This window comes from Salmo salar, chromosome ssa17 (genome assembly GCF_905237065.1).
Source record: "Salmo salar chromosome ssa17, Ssal_v3.1, whole genome shotgun sequence".
Taxonomy (NCBI): domain Eukaryota; kingdom Metazoa; phylum Chordata; class Actinopteri; order Salmoniformes; family Salmonidae; genus Salmo; species Salmo salar.
In genome coordinates, this window is record NC_059458.1 from 36,291,450 (window position 1) to 36,310,742 (window position 19,293).

Consider the following 19,293-nt stretch of genomic DNA (forward strand, 5'->3'; position numbering starts at 1 on the left):
GCAACTGCACCACCCTCAACCACAAGGCTCTCTAGCGGGTGGTGCGGTCTGCACAACATATCACCGGGGGCAAACTACCTACCCTCCAGGACACCTACAGCACCCGATGTCACAGGACGACCAAAAAGATCAAGGACAACAACCACCCAAACCACTGCCTGTTAACCCTGCTACCATCCAGAAGGCAAGGTCAGTACGGGTGCATCAAAGCTGGGACTGAGAGACTGAAAAACCATCACTAACAGAGGCTGCTGCCTACATACAGACTCAAATCATTGGCCACTTTAATAAATGGATCACTAGACACTAAATAATGCCACTTTAATAATGTTAACATATCTTACAATACTCATCTCATATGTTTATACTGTATCTTATACCATCAATTGCATCTTGCCTATGCCGCTCATCCATATATTTATATGGACATATTCTTATTCCATCCCTTTAGATTTGTCTGTATTAGGTAGTTGTGGAATTGTTAGATTACTTGTTAAATATTACTGCACTGTCGGAACTAGAAGCACAAGCATGTCGCTACACTCGCATTAACATCTGCTAACCATGTGTATGTGACCCAATAAAATTTGATTTGAGCATATGGTTGCTGTCACAAGAAAGAAACTATAAAAATGTAAAAAAATGTAATTACTTGCTATTCATCACCACCACTTATCCCTGAAAGCTGAAATCCCACTGGATTCTAGCAAAGGCAGGACTTCCAACAATACCAGATCAGTAATGTGGGAGTTGGCCCTAATGAGCTCGTAAATGTAATTGTTTAATTTAAATAATGTTATTGATGAATCATACCTGTCTAGGCTATTTGAAAATTAAACTTTAAATTAACCTGAAAACGATACTTAATCTAAGTTCATGTAGAAAGGTGAAAATCATATCATACAGTGTAACCCAAATTATTTAAAAACAATTACTGGCGATTCTTCAGCACCAGAGGTCACTGATAGCGCAAGCTGAAATCACATGGGATTCCCGCACGGCAAGGGATTTCACTTTGAGCAAAGGGTTAAACAAAAATGGCTGTCCCCCTTGTTAGCTTAGCATTTGGTGCAATGCTTAGCTTCACTTGTGCTGGAAAGTGAGACTCCGCACAACAAAAGTCCCCTCCAACAAGAGAACGGGTTTACTAAGTGACGTCTCACGTTCAATCTTTCAGCAATATTTTTTGCGATTAACCGGAACGTGCGTAAAACACAAATACGCCGTTGGTCTACTCGCACCAATGAAAACGCGAGACAGAGAGATAATTACTAACTTGGTCAAGCCAATATCTACTCAAATTTTAATCGGCTGGCCCTATGTCCACGCTCAAGAAATTAATTACTCGCTCCTGAACGCGATAGACAGAAATAACACTCCATTGGGCCCAACTATTATTTTTCTCAGAATGCCTGCATCGGGTGGTACATACGCCCTAGCTCATAGCATTCAGTAAATCCCCTACACACTGATTTGTGTCAGATATACAACACGAGTCAATCTTGCTCCACTAGTATCTTGGTGAAAAAGAAAAACCACACACACGCCACTCTCAACAATAATCCTGATTGGTGTATGAGTAACTTGCTACACAATTCCTATGGACTGAATTCAACAGTGAGGCCAAGTTTTATCTTAGATTCCTCGCACAGCGGCATCAATATGTCATGACGTTGTCATTAATGTGATGACATGCTATTAATTGAATAATTAACTGTTTATTATTACGTGATTAAATTAATCCTGTAACAATTAACTCAGTAACCTGAAGCACCACGGGAAAAGTTTGTTTAATGCGTTAACATTTCCCGAATTAACTCAAAACATATAGATTTCATAGCAGTCACCAATTAATTCATTTCCTCAGTCTCATTCTGAATGTCGCATAATTAGTAAACCTGCACAAACCCGGGTCTCACTAATTATTCCGTACCACACAAATTGAGTTGATTATTTATTTACTAACCAGTTAAATGATAACATAAGATAAATATACACAAACAGTCTAGGTTATTGGTTAAAACTTCATACAATGGCAACAGGTCCCTAGTGGACCAACACAAGATGGAGATTTACAGAGAGAGATTGAGAGAGAGCGCGCAAGAGAGAAATTCAACACTTGGATACATTTGTAAACTATGCTTAGTTTCAGCACTAACACCTTGCCCTGAACTGCCCCGGTTATGGGTAAAAAGTGTAATGCATGTATTTACGGTCTCTGTTAGGTATCTCTTTGTGGGTCTAGTTCCGCTTAGTGGGAAAGGTTTGGCCAACGCCTTGTTCATTTGTCTTCAGGTGTAAGTCTCTGACTTCCCAAACGATGTCACAATGTCCTTTCTCTTAGTTGTCAGTTTCCTTGGACTCATTCTGTGAGAGTGGGCTTATGAGGAGGCTAATCAGCCGTGCCGATGCTCCCGGCGTGGGTAAGAGGGCCGTGTAGACAACCGGTGACTTGAAAAGAATAGCCGGATGGTTCTGCTTAAATTCAACTTCCTAGATACAGAACTTAGAATAGCTCCACCATAAACTTGATTGTTCAGAGATTTACTTTGTCTTCAACCTCGTGTTGCGTTTCAGGGTCACGACTAGTCGTATATGTAAATTCTTAACTCATGTTTTATACCGTAGAGTAGAAAGGGGCGTTTCCATCTTTATGACACACTCTCTGGGTTTCCTAGGTGTAGCTAGTTACAAGGCAAGGCATTAGGATTTACTATGATCTCGTTTAGACAACTAAAATCAGTCTTATCATCACCAAAATATTCTCTTTCATCTGCATATTCTCTACACAAAGTATGTAAACATCACATATACATCATGAAAACTCTTCAAGTTAATGTTTTCGTTATAACATCCTCAACTAACTTTTAAGAACATAAAATAGACATTCATATTCCATCCATCATTGTTTACACCATTTGGCTGATCAAATATACATGTCCCAAAGTCAATTTATTTGATGTTCTGTAGTTTTGAGCTGTAAACTCTTCCAAAGGCACACAGACATTCCAGTCTCTCACATTAGAGAACAGAATGGAGTTGGGCTGTTGCCTTATGATGGGCGTGAGGTCATAAACCCCCCCCCCAATCAATCAATCCCTCTATACTTCTCCCCCTCTTCGGGAGGGAGAGATATCTCTGTAGAACCGGAATCCACTGTAACCTGATCCTCACAGGCTAGTCATGAGTCCCCCTCTGGTAGGTTCAACTTGGAAGGATCCTGCATTTTGCAACCCACCATAAAAATGACCATCGGATGTCAACAATTGTATATACACAGTGTAGGCCATTTGTTTGTGAGAATGGGATCAAATCAATTTGGTTCATATATAGACACTATTTCATTTAAAATTATCCTCAAGAGCAGATGTTGCCCAGAACAAATTAATATCAATTAACTTCAACAGTTATTAAAATTAATTAATCAATGACTAGAACAATGAATCTAGCAATAAAATACAAATTAATAATAACTAGTCAATTCATAGCCTGTTTATCATTAAACAAAACATGTTTGGTAATATAAAAATAATCCACCGAAACTAATGCTGAAAACTGATCACCACATCATCTTTATCTGATACAGTGCATTCAAAAAGTATTCAAACCCCTTGACTTTTTCCACCTTCTGTTACATTACAGCATCATTATAAAATGTATTAAATCGTTTTTTTTCTCAAATCTACACACATCCCAAAATTACAATGCAAAAAACAGGTTTTTCAAAAATATTTGTAAGCATCGACTTAGCTGTGTGCTTAGGGTCGTTGTCCTGTTGGAAGGTGGACCAGTGAGGTCCTGAGCACTCTGGAGCAGGTTGTCATCAAGGATCTCTGTACTTTGCTCCGTTCAAATTTCCCCTCGATCCTGACTAGTCTCCCAGTCCCTGCCGTTGAAAAACAAACCCACAGCATGATGATGCCACCACCATGTTTCACCATGCTCTGATATGCACTGTCAACTGTGGGACCTTATATAGACAGGTGTGTGCCTGTTTGAATTGAATTTACAAAGTGGACTCCAATCAAGGAAACAGGATGCACCTGAGAAGAATTGAGTCTCATAGCAAACGGTATGAATACTTATTATTTGCCCCCTAAAAAAACTTTTCAAGTTGTCAATATGGGCTACTGTGTGTAGATTGAGGACTTTTTTAATTTAATCAATTTTATTATAAGGCTGTAACGTAACAAAATGTGGAAAAAGTCCAGGTGTCTGAATACTTTCCTTTGGCACTGAGTATACAAAACATTAGGAACACCTTCCTAATATTGAGTTGGAATCCCCTTTGTCCTCAGAACAGCCTCAATTCGTCAGACCATGGACTCCACCTGGTGTGGAAAGAAACCCACAGGGATGCTGGGCCACGATGACGTCAATGCTTCCCACAATTGTGTCGGGTTGGCTGGGAGTGGATATCTACTCCGAATAGCTCGTTCCATATCCTCCCACAGATGCACAATTGGATTGAGATCTGGTGACTCGGCAGGCCACTGCAGAAAGCTGAATTCCCTGTCACGGTTTCCATGGAACCATTCCTGGACAAGCCTTGTGGCATGGGGCATAATCCTGCTGAAAAAATCCATTTGCAGCTGGATACATTGCTGCCATGAAGGGATGCACCTGATTGGCAATGATGTTTAGACATCCTGTGGCATTAAAACGTTTCTCCAATTTATCAAGGAGCCCATTGTGTGCCATGAAAACACACCATCACACTACCAGCCTGCAATGCTGACACACGGCATGGATGCATTCACTCATGGTTTTCTCCATACCCTAGTATCCCATCAGCATGACACAGCAGGAACTGGGATTATCTAGACCAGCGTTACCCAAAATGTTTATAGTCCCGTACCTCTTCAAACATTCAACCTCCAGCTACGTACCAGGGTCAGCACACTCTGAAATATTGTTAGCCTGTCACACAGGCTTGAGTTTGTCAAAACCAGGCTCGTTGGAAGTGACAAAGAGCTCGAATAGGACCAGGGCACAAATAATCAATTTTGCTCTTTATTTAGCCATTTTACATATAAAACCTTACTTGCTCATTGAAAATTGTGAATAACTCACCACAGGTTAATGAGATTGGTGTGCTTGAAAGGAAGGATGCACATAACTCTGCAATGTTGGGTTGTATTGGAGAGAGTCGGTCTTAAATCATTTTCCACACAGTCTGTGTCTGTATTTAGTTTTTATGCTAGTGAGGGCCAAGAATCCACTCTCACATAGGTACGTGGTTGCAAAGGGCATCAGTGTCTTAACAGCACAATTTGCCAAGGCAGGATACTCTGAGCGCAGCCCAATCCAGAAATCTGGCAGCAACTTCTGATTAAATTACATTTTCACAGAACCGCTTGTTGCAATTTTGATGAGGCTCTTGTTCAGATATCGGTAAGTTTACTGGAGGCAGGGCATGAAAAAGGTAACGAATCCAGTTTGTGTCATCCGTTTCAAGAAAGTATCTGCGTACTTACACACCAAACTCACTCAGGTGCTTCGCTAGATCACATTTGACATTGTCCGTAAGCTTGAGTTCATTTTCAGACAAACAAAATCATACAATGATGGAAAGACCTGTGTGTTGTCCTTGTTAACAAAGTTAACCATTTTCACTGTAGTGTCCAAAACGTCTTTCAAACTGTCAAGCATTCCCTTGGCAGCAGGAGCCTCTCGGTGGATGCTGCAGTGTACCCAAGTAACGTTGGGAGCAACTGCTTGCACGCGTGTTACCACTTCACTATGTCGCCCTGTCATGGCTTTTGCGCCATCAGTACAGATACCAACATCTTGACCACCAAAATCCATTTGATGTCACAAAGCTGTCCAGTACTTTAAAAAGATACCCTGTTGTCCCGGTTTCAAGTGGTTTGCAGAAGAGGACCCCCCCAAAAACGTAACGGACATATACCAGGAGCTGTGCCAGGCCCGCCATGTCTGTTGACTCATCAAGCTGTAACGCATAGAATTCACTGGCTTGTACGCAAAGCAGTAATTGTTTCAAAACATCTGCCATGTCACTGATGCATCATGAAACAGTATAGCTTTTTTGGCTTTTTCCCCCAGCATTGTCGCAGTCATATCCACGGAAGCAGGAAGAATTAAGTCCTCCACAATAGTATGGGGCTTGCCTGTCCTAGCCACTCGGTAGCTCACCATATAAGACGCTTCGAGCCCCTTCTTATTAATGGTATCTGTTGCTTTTATACATGTCTTACTACTCGAAAGTAGTCTCAACTCTTGCTCAAAAAACTCCTGTGGCTTATTTTTCAAATTGGCATGTTTTGTTTCTAAATGTCTGCGCAAGAGTGAAGGTTTCATCGAGTTGTGAGATATAAACACACTGTGGCTGAGGAAAGGCACTATTCCCAATATAAGTGAACCCCAAATCAATGTAGGTCTCATCATATTTGCACCTCTTCGATGGTCCAACATCCCTGTCTGTTGTTTGGTGCTTTCCCGAGTAAGCAGGCAGTAGCGCTGACAGTTGTGATTCTGATGCAGCCGCAGTGTCCATGCTAGCTGGGCAAACAACAAATGTAGAATTACTGATGCTAGCATTGGATGTGCTCGTGGAAGCAGAACAACTTGTGTCGTCGACAGGTGCAGTACTAGTAGAGCAGGGATGTGTCTACGGACGTGGGCTAAAAAAACACCGCAAAACTGACAAGATGTACACTGATCAGTAAAAAGAGGCTAACATTCTATGACGCTCCCTTTCCTCTGCATTGTTCTCACAGTGAGAAACAATAGGATTACAATAGTGTTCTACACTTTCTTCATTTGATCCAACTCAATGTTGCCAATTATTTTAGTGACTAATCTTAGCTGGTCTGAGAGAACTGATGAGGCTACTATTATGTACACCTTGGTGTCTTTTTAACTGGCCCATTTGAGAGAAACTCACCCTACAGTCAGAACAGGAGTAAGGCTTCTCTCCGGTGTGTTCTCTGGTGAACTTTTAGCTCAGATGATTGTGTGAAGCATTTTCCACAGTCAGAGCAGGAGTAAGGCTTCTCTCCTGTGTGTATACGTTCATGTTGTTTTAGGTTGCTCAGTCGAGAGAAACTCCTTCCACAGTCAGAACAGGAGTAAGGCTTCTCTCCTGTGTGTGTTCTTTGATGAACTTTTACCTCTGATGATTGTGTGAAGCATTTTCCACAGTCAGAGCAGGAGTAAGGCTTCTCTCCTGTGTGTATACGTTCATGTTGTTTTAGGTGGCTCGATTGAGAGAAACTCGCCCTACAGTCAGAGCAAAAGTAAGGCCTTTCTCCAGTGTGTGTTCTCCGGTGAACTTTTAGAACAGTTGACGTTATGAATAATTTTCCACAGTCAGAGCAGGAGTAAGGCTTCTCTCCTCTGTGTATACGTTCATGTTGTTTTAGGTAGCTCGAGTGAGCGAAACTCTTTCCACAGTCAGAGCAGGAGTAAGGCTTCTCTCCTCTGTGTATACGTTCATGTTGTTTTAGGTAGCTCGAGTGAGCGAAACTCTTTCCACAGTCAGAGCAGGAGTAAGGCTTCTCTCCTTTATGTATACCTTGGTGACGTTTTAAGTGGACCAGTTGAGAGAAATTCGCCCCACAGTCAGAGCAGGAGTAAGGCTTCTCTCCTGTGTGTATACGTTCATGTTGTTTTAGGTGGCTCGGTTGAGAGAAACTCTTTCCACAGTCAGAACAGGAGTAAGGCTTCTCTCCTGTGTGTGTTCTTTGATGAACTTTTACCTCTGATGATTGTGTGAAGCATTTTCCACAGTCAGAGCAGGAGTAAGGCTTTTCTCCAGTGTGTGTTCTCTGGTGAACTTTTAGCTCAGTTGATGTTGGGAAGCATTTTCCACAGTCAGAGCAAGAGTAAGGCTTCTCTCCTGTGTGTACTCTCTGGTGAACTGTCAGAATCCCTGATGTTTTGAATCTCTTCCCACAGTCATTGCAGAAATACAGATTCTCTCCTGTATGTATTTGTAGGTGGATTTTTAGCTTTGATAGAAATGGGAAAATCTCCTCACAGTGTGGGCAGTGGTGAGACCTCTTAGCTCTATGATCTTCCTGCTGTTGCTCTCTGGATGTAGATAATGTCTCAACATGATCTCCTGTGTGAACATCAGAAGAACCACTCAGTCGGCGTAATATACAGTACCAGTCAAAAGTTTGGACACACCTACTCATTCAAGGGGTTCTCTTTATTTTTACTATTTTCTACATTGAATAATAAGAGAAAACATCAAAACTATGGAATAACACATATGGAATCATGTAACCCCCAAAAGTGTTAAATCAAAATAGCTTGTAGTTTAGATTCTTGAAAGTAGTCACCCCTTGCCTTGACAGCTTGGCACACTCTTGGCACTCTCTGAACCAGCTTCACCAGGAATGCTTTTCCAACAGTCTTGAAGTTCACACGCATGCTGAGCAATTGTTGGCTGCTTTTCCTTCACTCTGCAATCCAACTCATCCTAAACAATCTCAATTGGGTTATGGTCTGGTGATTGTGGAGGCCAGGTCATCTGATGCAGCACTCCATCACTCTCCTTCTTGGTCAAATAGCCCTTACACAGCCTGGAGGTGTGTTGGTTTATCTTGTTGAAAAACAAATGAGTCCCACTAAGCCCAAACCAGCTGGAATGGCGTATCGCTGCAGAATGCTGGTTACATGTGCCTTGAATTTTAAGTAAATCAGACAGTCACCAGCAAAGCACCCCCACAACATCACACCTCCTCCATGCTTCACGGTAGGAAATACACATGCAGAGATCATCTGGTAACCTACTCTGCGTCTCACAAAGACACGGCGGTTGGAAGCAAAAATTTGAAACTTGGACTCATCAGACCAAAGGACAGATTTCCACAGGTCTAATGTCCATTGCTCGTGTTTCTTAGCCCAAGCAAGTATCTTCTTATTGGTGTGCTTTAGTAGTGGTTTCTTTGCATCAATCCGACCATGAAGTCCTAAGTCACACAGTCTACTCTGAACAGTTGATGTGTCTGTTACTTGAACTCTGAAGCATTTATTTGGGCTGCAATTTCTGAGGCTGGTAACTCTGCTGCAAGGGATAAGTCAATTAGAGGTAACTCTGGGTCCTCCATTCCTGTGGCGATCCTCACGAAAGCCAGTTTCATCATAACGCTTGTCAAAGTTCTTGAAATGTTCCAGATTGACTGAGCTTCAGGTCTTAAAGTAATGATGGAATTTCATTTCACTTTGCTTATTTGAGCTGTTCTTGCCATAATATGGTCTTGGTCTTTTACCAAATAGGGCCATCTTCTGTATACCACCCCTACCTTGTCACAACCCAACTGATTGGCTCACACGCATTAAGGAAAAAATATTCCACAAATTAACTTTTACAAAGGCACACCTGTTAATTGAAATGCATTCCGGGTGACAACCTTATGAAGCTGGATGAGAGAATGCCAAGCGTTGGCAAAGCTGTCAAGGCAAAGGGTGGCTACTTTGAAGAATCTCAAATATATTGATTTGTTTAACACTTTTTTGGTTACTACACGATTCCATATATGTTGTTTCATAGTTTTGATGTCCTCACTATTATTCTACAATGCAGAAAGAAAAACCCTTGAATGAGTAGGTGTCCAAACTTTTGACTGGTACTGTACATGTCAAATTTATTTTACGAAGCCCTTTCTACATCAGCAGTTGCCAAAGTGCTTTACAGAAATCCAGCCTAAAATCACAAAAGAGCGTGCAATGCAGAAGCACAGTGGTTATGACAAACTTCCTAGAATGCACGAACCTAGGAAGTAACAGAGGAACCAGGCTCAAAGGGGTGGCCAGTCCTCTTCTGGCTGTACCGGGTGACATACACTACATTTAAAAAAAAGTTTTGGGTCACTTTTAAATGTCCTTGTTTTGAAAGAAAAGCTATTTTTTTGTAAAATAAAATATCAAATTGATCAGAAACAGTGTAGACATTGTTAATGTTGTAAATGACTATCGTGGCTGGAAACGGCAGATTTTTTATGGAATATCTACATAGGCGTACAGAGGCCCATTATCAGCAACCATCACTCCTGTGTCCCAATGGCACGTTGTGTTAGCTAATCCAAGTTTATCATTTTAAAAAAGGCTAATTGATCATTAGAAAACTTTTAAATGATACACTTGGATTAGCTAACACAATACATTGGAACACAGGAGTGATGGTTGCTGATTATGGGCCTCTGTACACATTTTTTTACATTTACATTTTAGCCATTTAGCAGACGCTCTTATCCAGAGCGACTTACAAATTGGTGCATTCACCTATAATATCCAGTGGAACAACCACTTTACAATAGTGCATCTAAATCTTTTAAGGGGGGGGGGGTTAGAAGGATTACCTTATCCTAACCCAGGTATTCCTTGAAGAGGTGGGGTTTCAGGTGTCTCCGGAAGGTGGTGATTGACTCCGCTGTCCTATGTAGATTTTCAATATAATTACTATTATTTATTTTTTTTTAAAGCAGTTTCCAGCTACAATAGTCATTTGCAACATTACAAAACAATGTCTACTGTTTTTCTGATCAATTTTATATTTCATTGGACAAAAAAAAGTGCTTTTATTTCAAAACAAGGACATTTCTAAGTGACCCCAAACTGTTGAACGGTAGTGTATGTATTCATATCAGTAGGCTGTACAACACAAAAGGGGAATAAAACTACTCTAAGTGGGTAAGAGTTGAAAGCTAAAAAGGGGCGTGTCATTCTCTACTCACTATCACAAGGGTTAGTAATGTTAGAGAATTGAGTCATCTGGTGATTTTCAGTACCGATACTGTTCTCTTTGAAGTAGATTCGATATAAGGTTAAATATTAGACATGTGTAAGCAGAATGAAGGCTGAGCCCATTTGAATGTACAGAGCTGGATCAATATCGAGTTAACCATTAGACATATAAAAAACAGTAAGCAGAATCCGTGTGGGTGAGGCAAGGTAGACCAACACAGACGTGACTGGTCTGGGCCATATCTGATCTTGTGAAGGCTACTGGACATGCACATGGGTTAATCATACATAGACAACATCAGCCTGAACTTGTGAAGACCTTTGGACAGGAACATTAGCTAATCAGTTATAGGCACCAATAGACCTGCAGTAGGAGTGTACATGTCTGTGCCACGCCACCAATAGAATCTATGACCTAATGTCTGAGCCAATAAGAAAGGCAGCAAGATTAGGGTGGCCAAGGCTAGAAGGTATTAATCATTTAAATAAAGTGGAGTGACAATGTCATGTAAGGGTAAAACTGTATAAAAGCTGAGTAATGAGAATCAGTTCTTCCATGGAATTGCTTGGCTTTGTTACTTTTGTAATAAAGTCTATTTGAATTCACAAGCTCCGGTATCTTAGAAATACTTGTTTCAATATTTCCACAACAGTACCTACACAGACTCATTTCATAGACATTTAAAAAAACACTGGCAGTTTGTCTACTTCACTTCTTTAGTCTACTCTCTGATCACTCCAGATAGCCCAGTGAACAAAACAAATGTTGGCAATACTGGTGTCAAACCATGCAAGTCTGAGTAGCATGAAAAAACATCTAGCTTCTCATTGAAACAGTTCATCATGAAACAGTTCTACTGCAACTTTTCATGCACAGTGGGAAGTTGGAGCGAACAACACACTTAGACAGAACCTGTGCTTACCATGAGAAACAGATTTCCCAATCTTCTCCTCCTCTTCTTCATCTTTAATGTTGACATTCAGCTCCAGTGTTTGACTGCAGTCTTCCAGCTTCACTGATGCCACCTCTGGATCCTGCAGTGTAAACTGGGCTCCACTGTCACAATCAGGACCCAGTGACTGTAGGTTTGGACTCAGTGTGGAAGGAGAGAGGCAGGCTGGGTCTGACGTCACTGTTGATGTTACTGGACTCAGACTTACTCTGAGTCGGCCTGTAGTAACAATGAGAAACAGACAAGTTATTGTCTTGACAGTTCCGGTACATTCTTTATTCTCTAAAAATATATTATATTGCTTCTTGTTCAATTATCTAATTCACCACATGACTTGGACTGAAATAGGTGCCGGTACTGTTTATATTTAGGTGCAGGAGCCCCACAATACTGTTTAACTAATATTCTATAAGAGGAACATGAGCTCAAACAGTAGACACTGTCAAGCACTGTTCTCATTTCAATAGATCTGGTAGGTAAGCATTGACAACAAAACACAAATTCATCCAAATTAGACCCTTTAAATAAGTGCGCTTAACTTATAACCGATTTCACAAATTCACATAAATGCACAAAACCATATAGTACAAGGTTACTGTTTGTGAGACCGTGAAATTGTCTCTCTCTGATGCACCCGCACTGAAGTCCGTTGACGCAGACAGGGTGGGCGCCGCCATTTTACCAGGTCATGAATTTTACACAAAACCAACATGCTAAATGAACTCCGAAATAAATTGATTATTAAATTACCTTCAGGAAATGTACATCCATTCAGACAAACCCAAAGTTTCTAGCTATGGGACTTTGTAAAATAGTTATCACGTTCACTGTTTGACAGAAAAGGTATTATCAGGTTTGATGTAATTTAACAGATTTGTTACCTATCATGGTATGACATGTTCTTTCATACCTGTAGTCATACAGAAACAGACTGCACAGTTCCGGCGCTTTCTTTATTCTGAAGAATGGTGCGTGCCTGCCTGGAACTTCCTGTTCCCCCACTACCACAGTGCAGCCACAGATAGAACAATGAGACAGATATTTCACCGGATATATAAATGTGAAGCATTCGCTTTGCGTTTCCACGCACTACCAAATAGGGTAGTGAGAGGAAGCCCACTGGCCGGCAGTGGGAGAAGATGGAACGAGATGGATTTTGGCCGACATTCTGCAAATGTTCTAATCAATGAAAAATCTGATCTTAATACAGTTCTGTTCCCAAAACTAAAATCAGTTGTGAACAGAGTGGACTAAGATTTGTAGAGAATTTACCCTTTGCAAAAAAATAAAAAAAAAAAAAAAGTGCATTGTTTAGAAGGAACGCGAATTGAGTTTTTGCACACGAACGCTTCACAGTGGCATTCCCTAACAGAAATATGCAGATATGTGCTAGAACACACCAATAGGATCTCACTAGCTCATGCTCGGTATTGTCCACTGACTCAACTGTTCCCATTGGAAGCGTCCAGCTGTGGTACATCTTGGTTTAGTTATAAAATCTTTGGCGCAACCGTCCGTGCATTCAGGGATCCTTGGGATCGCCCTACCCCATTATATGAGAAGAGCGGTGCTTAATTTTAGCCAGATCCTCCGGCATCTCTCAGTTTTGTAGTCTTTCATTCCAGAACCCATTTGCCAGTATCAGGTAGACTACCTCATAGCATGAAAAATGATTGCCACTGTTTGCAATGTAAAAATCCTAATAAAAGCAGAGTAATTACATTTAGATTCCTCTGTAATTGTCATGCCTCCTAAAAAACGTAATGTGAAGAAATGCCTGATCTAAGAAAGTATTAATGTTGGGCCGTCCCAGGTTAATGGTTTGTGCAACATTGTAGCCTATTTAGACCAAGGCGTGGCCATTGCTGTGGTGAGAGAGAAGCACGCCTGTATCTCTCACAGAACTAAAATGAGATTCACTTTCTATTCTCTCTCTCTCTCTCTCTCTGTGCTGTTATAGACATGAGCCGGCAACTCATCTCTCCAGCATTGCACTTCATTTATTTCCTAATAGAATAGAACAGCAGTCTGAGAAATTAAGTAATACCCAATACTACACCAGGAGTAAGACTATAATTTAGCCATAGAGGATCAATAGCTATTTATTTTTTAAATAGCCTAGCTGTGGATTGTGTGTAGCCAAATCACAAGACATGCCTACAGTTGGGAACGTGTGGCAAATCTGTCAGTGAACAGCATGCAGCCAAAACAGCAATATTTATAATACAATTGGTGGAAAACACAGGTTGTAAAGCAAATGGATCCTGCTGAAAAGAAAATACTAATCTGTCTGTATGTTACCAAGTTATCAACTTCCAAATAGGCCTATTGAGTGATCAGCACTGTTTTACTTTGTAAAACAAGAGAGAGAAGCTTTTGGCCGGTGAGTGAGCTGCACATCATTGGGTGAGTCAGTGAAACTGGAAAGCTTGTTTAGGACTATAACTTCCTCCTCATATTGTACAATGTGTTTCTCCTCACACCTGGCCTAGGCTATTGATGGATTAGAGACAAGGTTGTTTTTATTGATCTCAGATTCTCAGTTTGTCAGTGTCAAAGTAGCCTGTCATTTGTGAGGCATTAAAAAAGATTCTGCGAAAGTCTCCAGTCATCTAAAATTATGAAGAATTGCATGAAAAGGCAACATTTTTCCAGGACTCCAGGCTACAATAAATGTACTCCATGCGTGCAACTTCTGCAAGCGTCTCCACACCACTGCTCTATGCCAGTACACTAAAGCCATGATAATGCATGCAATGCTTTATTATAAAGGTATTTTATGTGTTCTGGTACCTCAGAGACCCCCAGGTCACCATCTCTTGGGCTCACTTTTGGTTCCAGCACCTCCCAATTTACACATTAAGCACTGGAGAAGTGGGTAGCTGCCGCTGCCTATTCCGGGACACATCTCCTTAACATAGAATTGGTGAGGATGTTGATTGTGGCCTGTGGAATGTTGTCCCACTCCTCTTCAATGGCTGTGCAAAATTCCAGGATATTGGCGGGAATTGGAACAAGCTGTCGTACACGTCTATCCCAAACATGCTCAAAAAGGGTGACATATCTGAGTATGCAGGCCATGGAAGAATTGGGTCATTTTCAGCATTTTCAATTGTGTACAGATCCTTGCGACATGGAGCTGTGCATTGTCATGCTGAAACATGAGGTGATGGCGGCGGATGAATGGCAGGACAATGGCCCTCAGGATCTTGTGATGGGATCTCTGTGCATTCAAATTGCCATCGATAAAATGCAATTGTGTTGGTTGTCTGTAGCTTATGCCAGCCCATACCATAACCCTGATACCACCATGGGGCACTCTGTTCACAACATGGACATCAGCAAACCACACAACGCCATACACGGCAGTCTGCAGATGTGAGGCTGGTTGAGCCTACTGACAAATTCTCTAAAACAACATTGGAGGCGGTTTATGGTAGAGAAATTAACATTAAATTATCTGGCAACAGCTCTGGTGGAAATTCCTGCAGTCAGCTTGCCAATAGCATGCTCCCTCAACTTGAGACTGTGGCATTTTTGTATTTATTAGGGATCCCCATTAGCTGCTGCCAAGGCAGGACCTACTCAGCTACTCTTGTCACCAACACAAGATGCATCTGTGTAATGATGATCATGCCATTCAATCAGCTTCTTGATATGCCACAACTGTCAGGTGGATGGATTATCTTTGCAAAGGAGAAAATCTCACTAAGGGATGTACACAAATTTGTGTACAAAATTTGAGAGCAATAAATTGTCCATTTCTGCAATACAATTGACAACCATGGCTATAAATGCTAAAAAGCCCACCTTATCCTCTTACATCTAGATGTGCCGCTAGTGGAACACCTCGCCAATATCTAATGATAATATCTAATATCTAATGCGTGGCGCGAATTACTAACACCTCAGAAATCCAAAAACTTCAATTTTTCAAACATATGACTATTTTACACCATTTTAAAGACAAGACTCTCCTTTATCTAACCACACTGTCCGATTTGAAAAAGGCTTTACAGCGAAAGCAAAACATTAGATTATGTCAGCAGAGTACCCAGCCAGAAATAATCACACACCCATTTTTCAAGCTAGCATATAATGTCACAAAAACCAAAACCACAGCTAAATGCAGCACTAACCTTTGATGATCATCAGATGACACTCCTAGGACATTATGTTATACAATACATGCATGTTTTGTTCAATCAAGTTCATATTTATATCAAAAACCAGCTTTTTACATTAGCATGTGACGTTCAGAACTAGCATACCCACCAAACACTTCCGGTGAATTTACTAAATTACTCACGATAAAACGTTCACAAAAAACAAATTATTTTAAGAATTATAGATACAGAAGTCCTTTATGCAATCGCGGTGTCCGATTTTAAAATAGCTTTTCGGTGAAAGCACATTTTGCAATATTCTGAGTAGATAGCCCGGCCATCATGGCTAGCTATTTTGACACCCACCAAGTTTGGCACTCACCAAACTCAGATTTACTATAAGAAATATTGGATTACCTTTGCTGTTCTTCGTCAGAATGCACTCCCAGGACTACTTTATTTTTTTAAATAAAGTATATTTAGACTTTTATTTGAGAATCTTCAAATAGTCACCCTTTGCCTTGATGTCAGCTTTGCATTCTCTCAACCAGCTTCATGAGGAATGCTTTTCCAAAAGTCTTGAAGGAGTTCCCACATATGCTGAGCACTTTTTGGCTGCTTTTCCTTCACTCATAGAACTTTCAAAAAACACTGGCAGTTTGTCTACTTCACTTCTTTAAATCTACTACCACCTGGCTACCCCTACCCCGGTCAAACCCCCTGCACCCCCCACAGCAACTTCCTCAAGCCTCCCCATTTCTCCTTCACCTAAATCCAGATCGCTGATGTTCTGAAAGATCCGCAAAATCTGTACCTCTACAAATCAGCTGGGCTAGACAATCAGGACCCTCTCTTTCTAAAATTATCCACTGCAATTGTTGCAACCCCTATTACTAGCCTGTTCAACCTCTCTTTTGTATCGTCTGTGATCCCCAAAGATTGGAAAGTTGCCGCGGTCATCCCACTCTTCAAAGGGGGAGACACTCTAGACCCAAACTGTTACAGAGCTATATCTATCCTACCCTGCCTTTCCACAGTCTTCGAAAGACAAGTTACCTTCTTATGGATGGTGGCAGTATTGAGTTGCTTGGATGACTGACGTGCCCAGAGTAAACTGCCTCCTACTCACTCCCAGAAACTAAGATATGCATATTATTGGCAGATTTGGATAGGAAACACTCTGAAGTTTCTAAAACTGTTTGAATGATGTCTGTGAGTATAACAGAACTCATATGGCAGGCAAAAACCTGAGAAAAAAATCCAACCAGGAAGTGATTTGTAGTTCTATCTAATCCTTATTCAAACTACAGTGTCTGTGGGGTTATTTTGCACTTCTTAGGGCTTCCATTGGCTGTCAACAGCCTTTAGAAACGTCTTTCATGCGTCTCCTGTTACTGGGCAAAGAACAGGAGCTCAGTTTATCAGTGGACTGCCTGGGAGCAGGGAGTTGTTTACTGGGCGTTCACGTTTGGCACGCCGCTCATTCTTTTCCTCCTGGAATGAATACGCTATTGTCCGGTTGGAATATTATCGACATTTTAATTTAAAAAAGACCTTAAGGATTGATTGTAAATATCGTTTGACATGTTTCTACGAACAGTAATGGAACTATTTGACTTTTTCTTTCTTATTTTACGCACACGCGTTATGCCTTTTGGATAGTGATCTGTAAGCACGAACAAAACGGAGGTATTTGGACATAAATATGGAGTATTTCGAACAAAAATAACATTTCTTGTGGAAGTAGGAGTCCTGGTAGTGCATTCCGACCAAGATCAGCAAAGGTAAGAGAATATTTATAATACTAATTCTGAGTTTAGTTGACTCCAGAACTTGGCGGGTAACTGTATAGCTTGCTTTGATGATTGAGCTCTGTACTCAGAATATTGACAAATGTGCTTTCGCCGAAAAGCTATTTTAAAATCTAACACAACGATAGCATTAAGGAGAAGTGTATCTATAATTCTTTCAATAACTGTTGTAAATTTAATCAACGTTTATGATGAGTATTTTTGTAAATTGATGTGCACATTCACCGGCTGTTTTGGTGGGAATACATTTTCTGAACATCCCGTGTCAATGTAAAATGATGTTTTTGGATATAAATATGAACTTTATCGAGCAAAACATACATGTATTGTATAACATGATGTCCTAGGAGTGTCATCTGATGAAGATCATCAAAGGTTAGTGAATATTTTAGCTGTATTTTTGGTTTTTGTGATGCATGTCCATGCTTGGAAAATGTCTGTGTGGTTTTTCTTGTGAAGTTTATGTCCTAACATAATCTAATGTTACGCTTTCGCCGTAAAGCCTTTTTGAAATCGGACAATGTGGTTGGATTAACGAGAAGTGTATCTTTAAAATGGGATAAAATAGTTGTATGTTTGAGAAATTTGAATTATGAGATTTGTTGTTGTTTTGAATTTGCCGCCCTGCTATTTCACTGGCTGTTGAATAGTGTGTCCCACATACCCCAGAGAGGTTAATTGCTAAATTGTAATTACTTCGCCTCTACGGCCTATTTATTGCCTTACCTCCCTAATCGTACCTCATTTGCACACACTGTATATAGACTTTTCTATTGTGTTATTGACTGTAGGTTTGTTTATTCCATGTGTAACTCTGTTGTTTGTGTCGGACTGCTTTGCTTTATCTTGGCCAGGTCGCAGTTGTAAATGAGAACTTGTTCTCAACTGGCCTACCTGGTTAAATAAAGGTGAAATAAAACATTTATAAAAAAAATATTCTGAGCACTCCAGATAGCCCAGTGAATAAAACAAATTCTGACAATACTGGTGTCAAACCATGCAAGCCTCAGTACCATAAAATAACATCTACCTTCTCATTGAAACAGTTAATAATGAAACAGTTCTACAGCAACTTTTCATGCACAGTGGGAAGTTGGAATGAATAACAAACTTAGTTAGAACCTGCTCTTACCATGAGAAACAGATGTCCCAATCTCCTCCTGCTCTTCATCATCTTTAATTTTGACATTCAGCTCCAGTGTTTGACTGCAGTCTTCCCGCTTCACTGATGCCATTTCTGGATCCTGCTGTGCAAACTGGGCTCCACTGTCACAATCAGGACCCAGTGGTTTGGACTCCGTGTGGAAGGAGAGGCAGGCTGGGTTTGTCGTCACTGTTGATGTTACCGGCCTCAGACTTAATCTGAGTCAGTCAGTAGTAATAAAGAAAAACAGACAAAAAGTTAGCCTTGACAGTTCAGGCACTTTATTCCCTAAAAATATATTATATTTCTTGTTCAATTATCTAATTCAGTGCTTGACTTGGACTGAAATAGGTGCCCGTGCTCATTTTGGGTGCCGGTACTGTTTATATTTAGGGGCAGGGGCTACACAATAATGTTGAGCTAATATTCCATAAGAGGAACATGATCTCAAGCAGTAGTAATGTAAGTACTCTGCTCCGGTGAGCTCCTGTCCAAATCAAGCACTGATCTCATTTCAGTAGATCAGGTAGCTAAGCATTGACAACAAATACAGGACTAACAGG

At 40.7% G+C, this 19,293-nt stretch overlaps 1 protein-coding gene and 1 pseudogene across 1 annotated transcript in view; one reads left to right on the forward strand and one right to left on the reverse strand.

The window, feature by feature from the left end:
* The window catches only part of LOC106600648 (zinc finger protein 239-like), a 289,371-nt gene that overhangs the window by 206,293 nt on the left and 63,785 nt on the right, over positions 1-19,293 (forward strand). The gene's annotated exons all lie outside the window — the stretch shown is intronic.
* LOC106600652 (zinc finger protein 883-like) overlaps positions 3,931-19,293 on the reverse strand; it is a 56,428-nt pseudogene continuing 41,065 nt past the window's right edge.